Source organism: Erpetoichthys calabaricus, chromosome 15 (assembly GCF_900747795.2).
Source record: "Erpetoichthys calabaricus chromosome 15, fErpCal1.3, whole genome shotgun sequence".
NCBI classification, from domain to species: Eukaryota; Metazoa; Chordata; class Cladistia; order Polypteriformes; family Polypteridae; genus Erpetoichthys; species Erpetoichthys calabaricus.
In genome coordinates, this window is record NC_041408.2 from 80890066 (window position 1) to 80904248 (window position 14183).

General features: G+C 40.2%; 1 protein-coding gene across 1 annotated transcript in view; it reads left to right on the top strand.

Annotated features, from left to right (window-relative positions):
* Positions 1 to 14183, top strand: part of fbxo28 (F-box protein 28) — a 53168-nt gene that overhangs the window by 1005 nt on the left and 37980 nt on the right. The window lies entirely within an intron of this gene.

The window sequence follows — 14183 nt, forward strand, 5'->3', positions numbered from 1 at the left end:
TAAATATGTAAATTATGCAGAAATAGCAAAATGAACTTAATAAGCATGAAGTCTGGGATGTCGGTTGAAAACATTGAACTGCCAAATAGCAGCGGCCACAAAAAAGTCACACGGGTCATTTCTTAGCACACCATAGTGGGGGAATAAGTCTGTGACTTAAAAGTGCTTCAAGACAGTGCCCTCCAGAACGGGACTTTAATAGCAATAATTATACATTGTATTAATATAGCACCTTTCCCATGCTCAAGGTGCTTAAAACAAAATGATACAAATAGTTTCTGCACAGAACAATAAACAGTTAAACACAGGATATACAAAAGCATTAAACAGAATAAAAGAAAAAATAACCAGATTTCAATTCTAAAAGAAACACATGAACAAATAACCAATGATATAACACAGACTCAACTTATCCTGAGCATCTGGACAAAGAAGTAGAGTGAAAGCTTTCTGTAAACCCACCACAGTTGACACTCTCACCTACATAAGGCACCGTTTTATTGTTTTTTCCACAATCATTTGACTTTGTTCATTTTCTGAATTCCATTAGCTTTCTCTCAGTTTAAGTCAGATCATTCTTAATAATTGGCGATTGACACAACTTTTAGAATAAAGAATTCTGCCGGATCAGCATCATCAGTAACTTCTGCCTGCTTCATTCTTTGTGCCTATTTCCATTCAACAACCAAACTCAACAGAGCAGTTTATTGGGCTGTCTTGTTGCACAATGGTAATGGACGGTGTCACTTCTGAGAGCTGTGTTAGGGTACTGGATTTAGGTTAGAGAGGTAGATTAAGGTAAAAGATTTCCTGAAGAGATGAGTTTTAAGTTGTTTTTTTTAAAAGAATGACTAGAGTCAGCTGATGTAATTCATTTTGTGAGGTCATTCCAAAGTCTGGGCGCTATACAGTGGAAGGCCCTGTCACCCATCCAATTTTGTGGCTGTCTTCTTGTCCACAACAGCTTCCAGTGTGTCCAGGGTTTGCCCGTTGATGGAGCAGGCTTTCCTGATAAGTTTGTTCAGGTGTTATGTGTGTTTTTTTCACCCAAGCTGCATTTCCAGGAGACCACGGCACAGAACACCAAACTGGCTACTGCAGACTGGTTGAACATTTCCAGGAGCTTGCAGCATACTTCAAAAGACCTTAGTCCAGTCTTCTCTGGCCCTTCTTGTGTTGTCAGACCAGTCCAGTTTGTTGTTTATGTAGACCCCCAGGCACTTGTAGCTCTACACCACTTCCATATCCTCCACCACTTCCATATCCTCCAGCTGAATGATGACTGGTCTCAGAAACTCCTTTGCATGCTGGAAGCCCACCATCAGCTCTTTTGTCTTTCTGATGTTGAGTTGCAGGTTGTTGTCCCTGCACCACAAGATGAAGTTCTCCACAACTTTCCTGTACTCTGACTCATCTCCATTATTAATGCAGCCTATGATGGAGGAGTCATCCGAAAATTCCTGTAGGTGGCAAGTGCTGCTGGTATTGTGCTGGAAGTCTGTTGTGTAGAAGGTAAACAAAAAGAAAGAGAGAATGGACAGGTGCACCATTATTACCACCATTGCTGACGCACAGTTCCTGAGCCTCAAACTGTTGTCTGTTGGTCAGATAGTTTGTGATCCAGGAGGTTATGGGGGTATCAAAATGCCTAGCCTTGAGCTTTTCCCCTCAGTCGAGGAGGCAGAATGGTGTTAAAGGTACTGGAAAAATCAAAGAATGTGATCTTTGACCAAGCGAGAGTAGCCTCTGTGGAGGATGCTCTGATCTGCACACACCTGATAGGCAAACTGCAGAGCATCAGGATGCTGTGAAACCTGCAGTCAGAACTGTTTCAGGACAAGCCTCACAGAAGTCTTCATACATAGTGTTTGAAGTGCAAGCAACTCTTCTTAGGATTTAGACAATAGGTCAAATAAGCAAGAAAAAGATTAAGGAGAACCTGTGAAGTTTTATCAATGTCATTTTTGATCCACTTAATCCAGACCAGGGTCGTGTTGGGGGGGGTTGGGGGCTGGGGGCTGGGTTGAGCCTATCCCAGCTAGCAGAGGGCACAAGGCAGGAACAAACCCTGGGCCAGTCCATCGCAGAGTATTATAAATGATAGTTTCGAATACTGAATTGGAAAATGGGCGCTGCTAGCTGAGGGATTCAAAAGGTGATGGTAATTTAGTTTGGATTTTAATGTTAGGACCATAAGAGATTCCTGAACAAACATCAGGGGAAAGTCCTAGAATGTATATGCCACGCATTTTTAATAAGCCACGAGCAGCATTCTGCAAAGGAAACAGAGGAAGGCCTAAGAGAAGGTTTATGGATGTGGTGAGAGAGGACATGCAGGTGATGGGTGTAACAGAACAAGATGTAGAGGACAGAAAGATATTGAAGAAGATGATTCGCTGTGGCGACCTCTAACTGGAGCAGCCGAAAGAAAAAAGTTCAAGCAAATTATAGAAAGAAAAACGGTCTAAATCCGTTAAATAGTTCTCTTGTGAGAAGCGGACATACAGACAGACTGACATTGTATTTTATATACTGTGTGTATATATCTTAATACATAATTCGCCTGCCCACTCACGTCCGTCCGAAGCAGAATGCGCAGTCGCCTTCTGCGCAGCTGCCCGAAAAACCTTACGAGACCGACATCCAACCCCAACATCGTGGCAGATTTACGGCCGCAAAAATTCAAACAGAAAGGCGACTTCAATTAAGGCTCTAGATGCCTGAAAGGCAATTTCGACTACAGCTCGAGGCCTAATTACGCATTCTGATTCAATTACGCATTCATTCAATACACCTATATCAGGTTTGTGGTAATACTTATTACTATTCCATATTGTACTGGAACATTCATCATTCAATATTATACTATAGGCCTGGAAAGTTCATCAACTAACAGTACAAGCCTGTACAGTGATGAGTAAAGCGGACTACAATCATCACAAAACAACTTCTTCATTACTTACCATTTGTTCTTCATACACTGCTGACACAAACTCGTGCCCGTTTCATCTTACGTTGTCGAAACGGGCTCTTTGTCTAGTATATATATATATATATATATATATATATATATATATATATATATTCACGGCACTCAGTTTGTGAGGAGCAAATCATAGAATGGTTGAAATAGTTTACTGTCAAATAAATGCAAAGAGTACACGACACGTGTTTCGCCCTCATTCTGGGCTCATCAGGTGTACACACTCCACTGCACTCCCTCTCGGGAATCGAACCTCGGACGTCAGCGTCAGAGGCGATGCCCCTAACGTTGCGCCACAGCATATATATATATATATATATATATATATATATATATATATTTATATAGAGAGAGAGAGAGAGAGAGAGAGATTTATGCACAGAGACACAGTTCATTGTTGAAACTGCTGTCTAACTCTTTGAGGTCTGAATATTATTTCCAAGAAACTCAGTTTTCTGAAAAGCACACAAAGCAGTGGCTTCACATATAAATAAACATAAAAAATCTGTCACTGTGTGCCGTGGCTGCTGTTGCCGCCTATTTGCGGTTTCTGGTGGCTGCAGAGGGGCAGATCAATGGCCAGCAAGAATGCGTAGCGGGCCGGCTACCTGGCTGTCTTCGTGCGGCCGCTGGGAGGTGGTGGCAGTTGCACTGCGACGCAATCAGGTTTACACCTCTTGTCATTGTAAGTGGTGGCCCTCCCAGGCGAACGTTGCCTTGTGTGCATCCGCTACACAAACGGGTTCAGCACCACAATCAACTGGGGACCATTCAGCTGATGCCAGTACCTCATTTTGAATCTTCATCTTCAGATCACTTGCATCAAAATCTGATTCTGACAAGTCCAACTCATCAATAATACACAAAACTTTGTCCACATGGTATTTTGTTTTATGCATTCTCCTTGATCTCTCGCTGGATGTCGATGCCATTTTAGAGGTTGTTTTCTCTTCGCTACTCATGCATGCCCAGTTCAAATCAGCAAAGCTAACTTTCCTTCTAGTAAAGATGGAAAAGTGAGTTTTGTCACAGTTTACAGCTGATTACCATCCTCTATCCCTGAATTTTGACAAAAGTTCACATCCGCCGTGAAAGAGTTAATTCAAAGCTGCACATTTCTGTGAGATCACTGCATTACGCCACAGAAGACAGTGATGTATTAATGTTTTTATCAGCGTTTTTATGTTTGCTGGCTCCTGTCTTTTGCAACCTGTGTGTATTCATTTAAGGGCTTGCACTTCATTTATGGATTGATCTCCACAAATCTGATCAATATGACAAACAGAAATGAAAAGTGAGCCTTCTGTTTAATTGAAGGCACTGAGTATGAAATCTAGTGCTTTTAAATCTGGTGATGGATTGCTGCCTTATCCAGGATTGTTGCCCACTTTGCAGTTTTTTTTTTTTTTTATTATTTTGGGAGTTTGGCAATTTGATAAATGTGGTGATTGAGCAGGTCTCGAGCTGATATCTCATTGATGACTTTGGAAGCTGCAGTCACTTGTGAATAAGCAGCAGTCTGCAGAGACTCTCAGAGTACTTGGTGACAGTTTTTACACGCAAAGAATTTGGAAATTACTGATGATGAAGGCTTCTTATGCACCAAAAGTTCTACATGTCATGAGCAGCACATTCAAAAGCAGCGCCGTGCATTTTGGAATATTTCCGTGTGCACTGATTTCATGAAGTGTGCTGGTGTTAACACCCTGTAAACTGAGCTTTTCAGCGTTTCCAGCTGATCCTCCTTTTTATTATACTTTGTTTCATTTTTCATGATTAGGGTTAGGAATTTACTTGCAGCAGGAGAATACAAAACATAAGCCACTGTTGCACAGATACCATTAAATAAAAACAAGTTAGACCGCATTGCCATGGCCCGACATTCAGGTGTGTCAGAATGTCAGAGCATTTCATATTTTTATTTATTTCATCTAAGAGTCAGTTGTTACAAAGCCGCCTGCTCACTTTGCTCGTCTACCCCCAGTGCAGTACGCGCTAGCCACTTTGAGGTTCAGTCGCTCGCGTATGGAGATGCAGATGTACAATTTAAACAGATTATTTTCATCAGAATTGTTACATATGCATAATAGAACTAACTATTTTACATTACAGCGAGTAATTAACCATATTAAAAAGAGTAAAACGTAATAATTTGAAAGTAAATTGTTTCATATTGCGTTAGTTATTTGTTGCATTATACCATTTTGTTCTGTTTGGATTTGAAATTAAAACGCAGGTACTTCTTAAACTTTTTCTTTAAAACTTCAGTAATAGCAATTTTTTTAAATTAAATTTTCATCAATATCGCATTGAATTTTGATTCCATGTTTGGACTTGCATCGTGACAACGCAACGTATGACTGCCTGTGAGTGAATTTCGTTTCTTTCTCTCTAAAAAAAACAAAACGACTTTTTCAAGTGTTTGTCTCTGTGATTTGTAATTTGTCTTTGCAAAAGTTATTCTAATGGGAAACTGTAAACGTTTTAATACGAATGGCATATCAAGATCTCCTTTGGTGTCTAATGTTATCCACGGATGATGTACTACATTACCTTTCTTGGATACATCCTTCTTTCAACAGTAATTTGGGCAGTGGATGACCGTACAGTGTTAACGGTTGTAGATATTCCAGAGGATATTGTAAGTTGATGTTTTCATCTTATGCACGATCACCACCAACTGTTTCCGCATAGTCTATTGATATGCATTTAACCAATTTGCCGTGTAACCGATCGACAATTTTCGCGTTAATTAATTTGACTTCATTTCTCGGTGCTAGGATTGCCCGTGTACTCATTTCTTCTGTTGATAACCCTTCAGGATGAAATTCTTCAATAAGATTTGAACATAATACGTCTTCTTTTATTGGGAACTTAAAGTGAGGAAAATGTAAAAGTTTATAAGAGCAAAGTGAGCAGGAACTGTGTCTGTCAAAAGTATTCACACACAGGAGAGGTGAGAGGTAGGGAATCCATTCCGATTCCTGGGATTGAAACTGCTGTAATTCCCGGGAAAACGGGAACGGCCAAGTTTGCATATATAATGTGTAAAAGTGTAAAAATTGATCAAGAAATAAGAGTTATAGTTGAAAATAATTAAGGTGGCGCCATTGCTGCAGCTTGCACTTCATCAGACAACAGCTTTGAACAGCAACTTGAAATTGCAATGCGTCAGTCTGGTGCATTTGCATTATCTATGACAAGAAACTGGATGCATCAGTAAAAGCTGAAATGGCGGTGTTTCAGAGCAATGGCAAGCGCGGGCGTTGTTTAGAACAAGTGTATCAGTATCTGATGACTGTGCCGCCTACTTCAGTGGAGGCAGAGCGTGCTTTCTCAGCGGCTGGCGTACTTCTGCACAAAGGTGCGCTCTTGCCTGGACGACCGCACGCTGGACATGTTAATAATAATAATTCATTACTTTTATATAGTGCTTTTCTCAGTACTCAAAGCGCTATCCACACAGGGAGGAACCGGGAAGCAAACCCGCAGTCTTCCACAGTCTCCTTACTGCAAAGCAGCAGCACTACCACTGCGCCACTTGTGAGGACATTGTGCTTTCTACGCTTTTATTACCACAACTAAAGATGCATGTACTTATATGACAGCATGAACTGCTTGTAGATAAGGTTAGTCTTTTATTTGTGTCAACATATTGCAGTAGTTTTATTAAAAATAAGTGTCAGTCGTTCTAAAACCGTTCACATGTGAGATGCCCGTGCACTGTGTCATCCCTGGGAGCCCGGGATTCCCAGGAATGAAATGCGGGATTCCCAAATTCCTGGGAATGGATAAACCCGTCCGGGAATGGATTCCCTAGTGAGAGGGCCGTGTGTGTGGTTGAATATGGTTGAGAGGAGGGCGTGACTTGAACAAATCTCATGGCCGAAGTCTCGTCTCACGGAACTCGAAATTATCTCTTTGAAAAAGTCTCATCTCAGGATTTCCTTTTGTAATAGAGATATTAAATAAAAACGAGTTAGACCGCATCGCCATGGCCCGGCATTCAGGTGAGCTTGGAAACTAAGTTAACTGATATGAAAGTCAGAGCATTTCACATTTTTATTTATTTCATCTAAGAGTCAGTTATTACATTTTTGTTGATAAAATAGTCTTGTAACAATAAGTCGTATTCAGAAGCAGCAGTGATAATAGAATATAATTCCATGTGTTAGTAGATTCCATTTGATACGTACTTTTAACAACACTTTACAGTGGAGTTTAAACAGAGCACAAAGAAGCTTGCGGTAGCTCGATGGCTTTCGTAGACCAGACTGCAATTCAGGTGATGTGTGTCAGTGGTGAAGGGCCTGTGACGAATTGTCGTTCAATTTTCTTAAAGTTTACTTTCCCAGTAGAGCAGTAAGCAAATATGAGCAAATGAAAATGACCAATCCTATCCTAAAATCGGTATCAGTAGTACACCATGAAAGGAGAAAACACACTGCAATAACTTCATCTAGCTTTTAATGTTGGATAAAAATGATATAAATAAGAACTTGGAAAGGAACTGATTTATTGTATAACAGCAACATGAATGGTACACGATGGACAAGAAGATCAGGGGCATTCTGCGATTGTCCGTATATATCTGGGGCTGAAAAATCAGGGGCCTAAGCTGCTGAAGCCCCCCACCTCCTAATGCCCCTCTCCATTTTTAATCTCGTCCTGTGTGTTTCAGTTAGGCCAGCTATGCTTTTCCCGTCTTATTTAGCTACAGGTTGATAATGTCGGTTCTTTACAGTAATAATGTGCAGATAATTTTGTTCAATTGGGTCAGTCATTTTGTGCTTATACATGATTGCTTTCCCCTTCCATTTATTTCCAGAGAAGTAACATTTTTTTTGTGCTTTTCAGTGAGAAATTTTAAAACAATGTACAAGCTGATCTGTTTGAGGTATCTGAATGAAAGTTGAAATGTCTTGACAAATTTCTTTGAAGACCAAGTGTGCCACATCTCAACAAAAATTGACCCAAAAGGAGCCAAGTTGTTTCATGCGGACAGATAGATATGGGATTTTGCTAAAGGTGCTTCACACATTATATGTGAATGCAACCAACTAGTCTTGTCAGAAGTACACGCACTCAAAGATGAGTTATGTACAAAGGAGAAGAATTGCTTTTAACAGCACACAATAATAATTCAGAATTCAGTCGTTTCCCTGCACCTCACCAAACGCAATTCAAAATCCTTATAACTTTGTGTTTTGGATTTCATTTTAAATGGGTAAAGTTGCCATTTTTGCCTATTAATCCACACTCAAAGCTCCCAATGACTAAATGAAAGTATTTTTCAGAAAGGTTTGCAATTGTATTAAAAATCAAAAACTGTTCAGGCATTTTGCCGTGGCACTCCAAATTGTGGTCTGGGGCATCCCATTTGCTTAAAAAATGTGGACCGCCAGCCTCCTCCATCAGTCCTGAGGAACTGAACTTGCCTTCCATGCAACTCACCAATGTACAGAGCTTTCAGCATTTCCTGTCAGGTGTTGTCTACCCATAAGGCCTTGCCACTGTGGAGGATCTCTAACACTGCAGTCAGAGATGGACCCACCAACAGTGTTTACGGCATTGCTTTCCTTTAAGGCAGACATATCTACAGGCTTAGGAGTTCCTCCAAGTTCTTCTTCAGATACCTTGCAACAATATCCACCATTAGGCTCGGAGTTTCCTGACCCTTGTCGATAAGGGCCTGGACAATTCCCCACTTTCCTGAGTTGTTAAAGTATTTCTGTTTTACCTCATGTGGTGTTTGCAGGTCTGTTCCCATCTAATATGTGATGAGCCTAAATTCACCCACTGTATGCTGTGGCTTTCCGCGAGTGCCAGGCCTTAAGTGGTTTTTATTAGGAATGCTCATGGGTTGAATCCTCTGACCCGTTCCTGCAAATATGAGATTGTAATTGGTGGTGTAAAAGGAAACTTCGCATCGGGCTTTGGCTAATGAATACAACCTTGACGCACACCCTTCCCAATTTTAAACAATTTAGTATTCCCTTAAATTAGATACTCCACGCTATTAAAATTGTGAGCTATTAAAATTGTGATACTCCATGGTATTGTAAATCATTCCCAACAATTCATGTTAACACCAAATTCTGATCTTACCATCTTGATGTCACAGCAGAAATTGAGGTTTGTCAGACGCAGCATTTCTCTATTAGTCCTCTAGTTTTGGTGGTCCTGTCCCTCCTGTAACATTCCCTTACAATTCTTAGCTAACAGAAATTGGAACTGACTTGTTGTAGACCATCTGCTTCAAGGTCTGAGGTGGTATGCATTTCAAGCTGCCCTTCTGTACACCACCGCTGTGAAGTGTTGTTATTTGAGTATTTCTGTTAAATTGAATAAATCCAGCCATTCGCCTGTCATTGCCAATTTTTTTTTTTTGCCCTGTAAAAGTGGACCTCACTAGCTGTTTACATCATTATCTGTTAGCTGCAGAGACCACAGTGTGAGAAGATGGCAGGATAGGAGCTGTTTCTGAGTGGCATGAACCACCGTGCCTGGCACATGTGTTGCCCATTCTAATACTTGGATGAAAGACATATAAACCTCTTGACTGTGTCTACAAGCAGCTACCTGATTGGCTTGTTGCAGGAGTGCAGGCTATTTAAGATAATAAGCAGTTGTACCTTATAAACTAATCACTTGTTAAAATAGATTTTTGTTTCAGAATGACATTCATTTGGTTAGTTACAGTTGCAGATTTGCAGATGATAACAAATCATACATTACACATGGACAAAATACAAAATCTTAAATGGCCATAAACTATAATAATCCATTTGGACCTTATGATTTCTTACCTCATGCAGAAGGTGGATAACATTCTATTGTTGTTGACTGGCCGTACTTGTTAAATGCGATAGGGGATTTGTACTTGTAATTACCAAGGCCAATTTAAGAGATTATGGCTTGCCACTCATAGTTTACGGTGATAATCCTGGGTACGTTAATTTCTTAATGCTAAGTCCTTTTCATAGAAACCAATGCTAATTTGGGTGAGATGTGCAATTTTGTGGGCTGACGGTGTAGCCCAGCGATGTCCATTCATGGTCCCGCAGGACTGCAGATGCATAGAAGATGAGCTTTCTAGGAGATTTGTGGAATAGGCATAAATATAAATCCAAGGTAGAAATCACCCATTCATTATTGGTCATATCTGTGATTGTCCTTTACAGAATGTGGTTCAGAAATGCGAGTGTACATACAGGACAGAGGAATGAATAGACATCAAGGGACAGAAACAAGTCAAAACCAAGAGTCTGTCCTATCGAGGTACCAAAACCAGAATGGAAGTTAAAGAGAAGAACAAAACTACAAGAACAATAATAGAAAGACACACACAAAAAGTGTTTTTAGATTTGTTGCCCATGTCTTGAATGAATGGAGAGGCACGCAACCATGGTCCTAGCAACACTGAACGGCATCCCGGTACTATTACGTGAAATGGCGGTGTGAGTATCTTAGAATGCAGTGTTTCAAAAAAAATGAGACTTGGCTGGGATTGTTGTTGAAGCCACAAAACCATTGTTTCCTTGGTCAAACCCTGGGAAGGACTTAATATTATTTTGCAAAATACATTTTGTCAGGCGGACACTCATGAGAGTGAGGAGTAGTAGAAGTATAACTTGACCAAGGTGTTTTTAGTACTGTACAGCATGTTGCATGGAAGTCAGCACTGGTGCCACAAGACTGGTTACTGTTTTTGTGAAGTCTGGACATTCTCTCTACACTTTTGTTCAGAACATTTCAGAACATTCCATATTAGGACAATTGATGATTCTAAATGGGGCTTACGCAGTTCCGTGTGTGAAAGAGGCTTCTGAAAGACTGGCACTTCTGTCCGAGGTTTGGTCCTGCCTTGTGCCCATGGCTGACCATCAAGGCACCTGAATGCAACTCTACTTTTGGATTAAAAAGATTTAGACAATTGATGTATCCATTAGACTTTTGCGTATCCGAATATACAACAGTAATCACCAGTTTGTTCAATTTTAGCATTTTTCTGATCCCACAGGATGTTGGGTAAATGCTTAAAAAAAAAGATAGCCTTCAGATTATAGAAAAAGGCAGATGCTGGTTTCTAATTGAGGATAGCTGTGGTGACCCCTGCATCTCCCCAGCTGTTGGATTGGACTCCTCATAGCAGACTCTTTGAGGGCTGCAGTGATGTGCAGATGTTGTAATCAACCAAATGTCTTAATTTGAAGTCATCTTGTAATGAACAACCCCTGGAATATGCAGCCTGTTCCTGGGCCCATGCTGCCATGTCAGTCATTCCTTCAAGTTGACATTTTAGCCATCTAGAAAAATTAATGTGTTTTGTATTAAGTCACCTTGATTCCTTGATGTCTTTATAATGCATACTTTCTAAATATTCTAATATTTATGATTAAGATGTTTGGTCTGTCAGTGGCATCACATCAGTGTTTTCTGTTCTAATATCTTGTTAAAATAAAAATACAGAGGAGATCTGCACTAAGAAACGGTTGTAATGAAATGAGGTTGACATCAGAGGTGAGCAAAGGCTGTCCTGGAGGGCATCTGTAACTGGTGGTTTTCATTCCAACCCAACTGCTTAATTAGAACCAGTCCTTTCCAATCTCAGACCTTATTTAATGTGATGGCCTGTTGGTCTGTAATGTTAGACTCTTATCATAGATTTTTTTTTTTACTTTTCAAGAATGTCATCCAAATGATTTATAGCCTAAAATGTTTAATTTTCAGTCTGTCACATTTTTCTCTTAAATGTTTTATTAAACCAAATAGTGCATCGTGCATCCACACAGGCGTAAATGGAAACAAGTTTGATGGAGAGTTGCTGGCTCCTTTGTCATTTACATCTTGTTGCTAATAAGGAGCCATTAAAAACAGTGAATGCAGCTGTTTAAGACTAGAATAAACAATTAAGGGTTTGGAACCTTAACAAGAGAGACCACTAAAATAAAGCATCAGAATATCACTTGAGCAATACGTGCTTCATCAGCAATGGATGAATGAATGAATTATATCTCATTGAGCAACTTTGTTGGAACCAGTGATGGGAAAATGAAGCCTCATGAAGCTCTGAGGCTTTATTTCTATTTGTGCCGACAACGATTTGAAGCTTTGAAGCCTCAGCCCCAGTATGAACAGCGACATCTGGTGGTTAACTGAGGTCAAGGCAAGCTCTCAAGAGCGCAAGTGAAGCAGCACTCACTGTTTCAGTCTTGCGTCACCAATAAAAGCTCAGAACAGCCTATGTTCATTTTATTCTGCGAAGGTCCTTGTCCATTTATACTATTTAATTTTTGAACACTGTTTTTCCACCGTTAGTCGCCATCTTTCACCAAAGCTCTCCAAATCTCTCTCTCTCTCCTTACAACCCAACATTGTTGAATGAGAATGATGCATTTTACATAGGCTTCCTGTTAATTTAGCGCCAAAGCTATCAAACTGACAAAACGCTGTCAAACCAATAAAGTGCGCTGTGAAGCACCGATGATGTTCGAAGCTTCAAACGTCACGGGTCACGTGACAGCGGTGTTTTGACACAAGCTCAGACACAGTGATTCGACTCACTATGTTTCAGATTGACTGACACAAGCTTTGACGCTTCGGTATCATTTTCCCATCTCTAGTTGCAACAATAACCTCTGAAGCCACTGTGGCCCTCCAGGACTGACATTGCCCACCCCGGTCTACATTCACAATGTGGTGCTTTTTAAGAACGTTAGGAAGAACATTTTCCAGTACCTTTTGAAACTTTTTGACTGAAACAATCCATACAGCCCAATTCCTATTCTCCAAACTTCTCCAAAGTGACATCAAGCCGAGTTTTGAAGGTCCCTAGAGCCTTACTCTCTACCACACCACTCTTTCTTTCATGTGTCTGAGATGCACAGATTCTGGCCATGACTTGGCAATGTGGGTGAAAGTTTCTTGTGTACCAAATCACAATTAGCACATTCAAAAGCAGTGCCGTGCAGCTTAGAATATTTTCGTATGCATTGATTTCATGAAGTCTGGCTGGAGTCGCACCATGTAAAGTGAGCTTTTCAGCTTTCCCAGCTCATCCTCCCCCTTTGTTACACTTTGTTTCACTTTTTGTGATTTGGATTAGGAATTTATTTGCAGCAGGAGTGTATAAAACATTAGTCACTGTTACACAGATACCATTAAATAAGCCGTGGCACAACAAATAAAAACAAGTTGGTTAGTGTCAGCATAGCCCAACATTCAGGTGAACTTGGCGACTAAGTTAACTGATCGGAAAGTCTGAATATTTCACATTTTTATTAATTTCATCTAAGAGTCGGGTATTACATTTTTGTTTATGAAATAGTTTTGTAAGAATGAGTCGTATTCAGTAGCAGTAGTGATAATAGAATGTAATTCCATGTGTTAGTAGACTCCATTAAATACGTGCTTTACAGTGGAGTTTACAAGGGAGTACAAAGAGGCTTGCGGTGGCTCGATGGCTTTCATAGACCGCAGACTGCAAATCAAGTGATGTGAAAATGACCTCGACCGATGTGTGTTATTGGTGAAGGGTCTGTTACAAATTGAAGGAAAGCTATTAAGGACTGAGCATGAATGATCTTGTGTGTGTGAGACCAGTTTCACTGAGCGATAGGAAGATAAGTGCAGAGTAGAGAGCGAGGCTTGACGTGGTGAGGAGAAACTCGTTGTGCTAGTTTCGAGCGTGTGTGATAAAAGGCTGAGACAGTAACTGAGGAAGTATTGTGTTGTTATGGAGTCGGATAGGACTGTTCTGAAAAGACAACCACGGAAGGCTTGATTCAAGTGTCTGTGAATAGTATTAGAAGACTTTGTCATGGCTCCTCAGGGTGCTACAGAGGAATGGAATTTTCAGTTGCAACAGGCCAACCCTATGTAACCCTTCATAATAGACAGCCTTTTATTGCACATTAACTCTTTCAGGGTGGATGTCGACTTTTGTCGAAATTCAGGGGTAGAGGATGGTAATCAGCTGTAAACAGTGACAAAACTCGCCATTCTGTTTTATTTATTTATATTTTTTTAAATTGATTTCATTGAAATCACACAACATTCCATATAAATAGATCAAAGTTACAAGAATAGGATTGAAACAAATCAACCCCTACCTCTGAGAAAGAGAGCATGGGGAGCAGAATAAAACTTAAACCTAGTAAAAATAAGCAAATAGATAAATTAATAAGTGAATATAGAT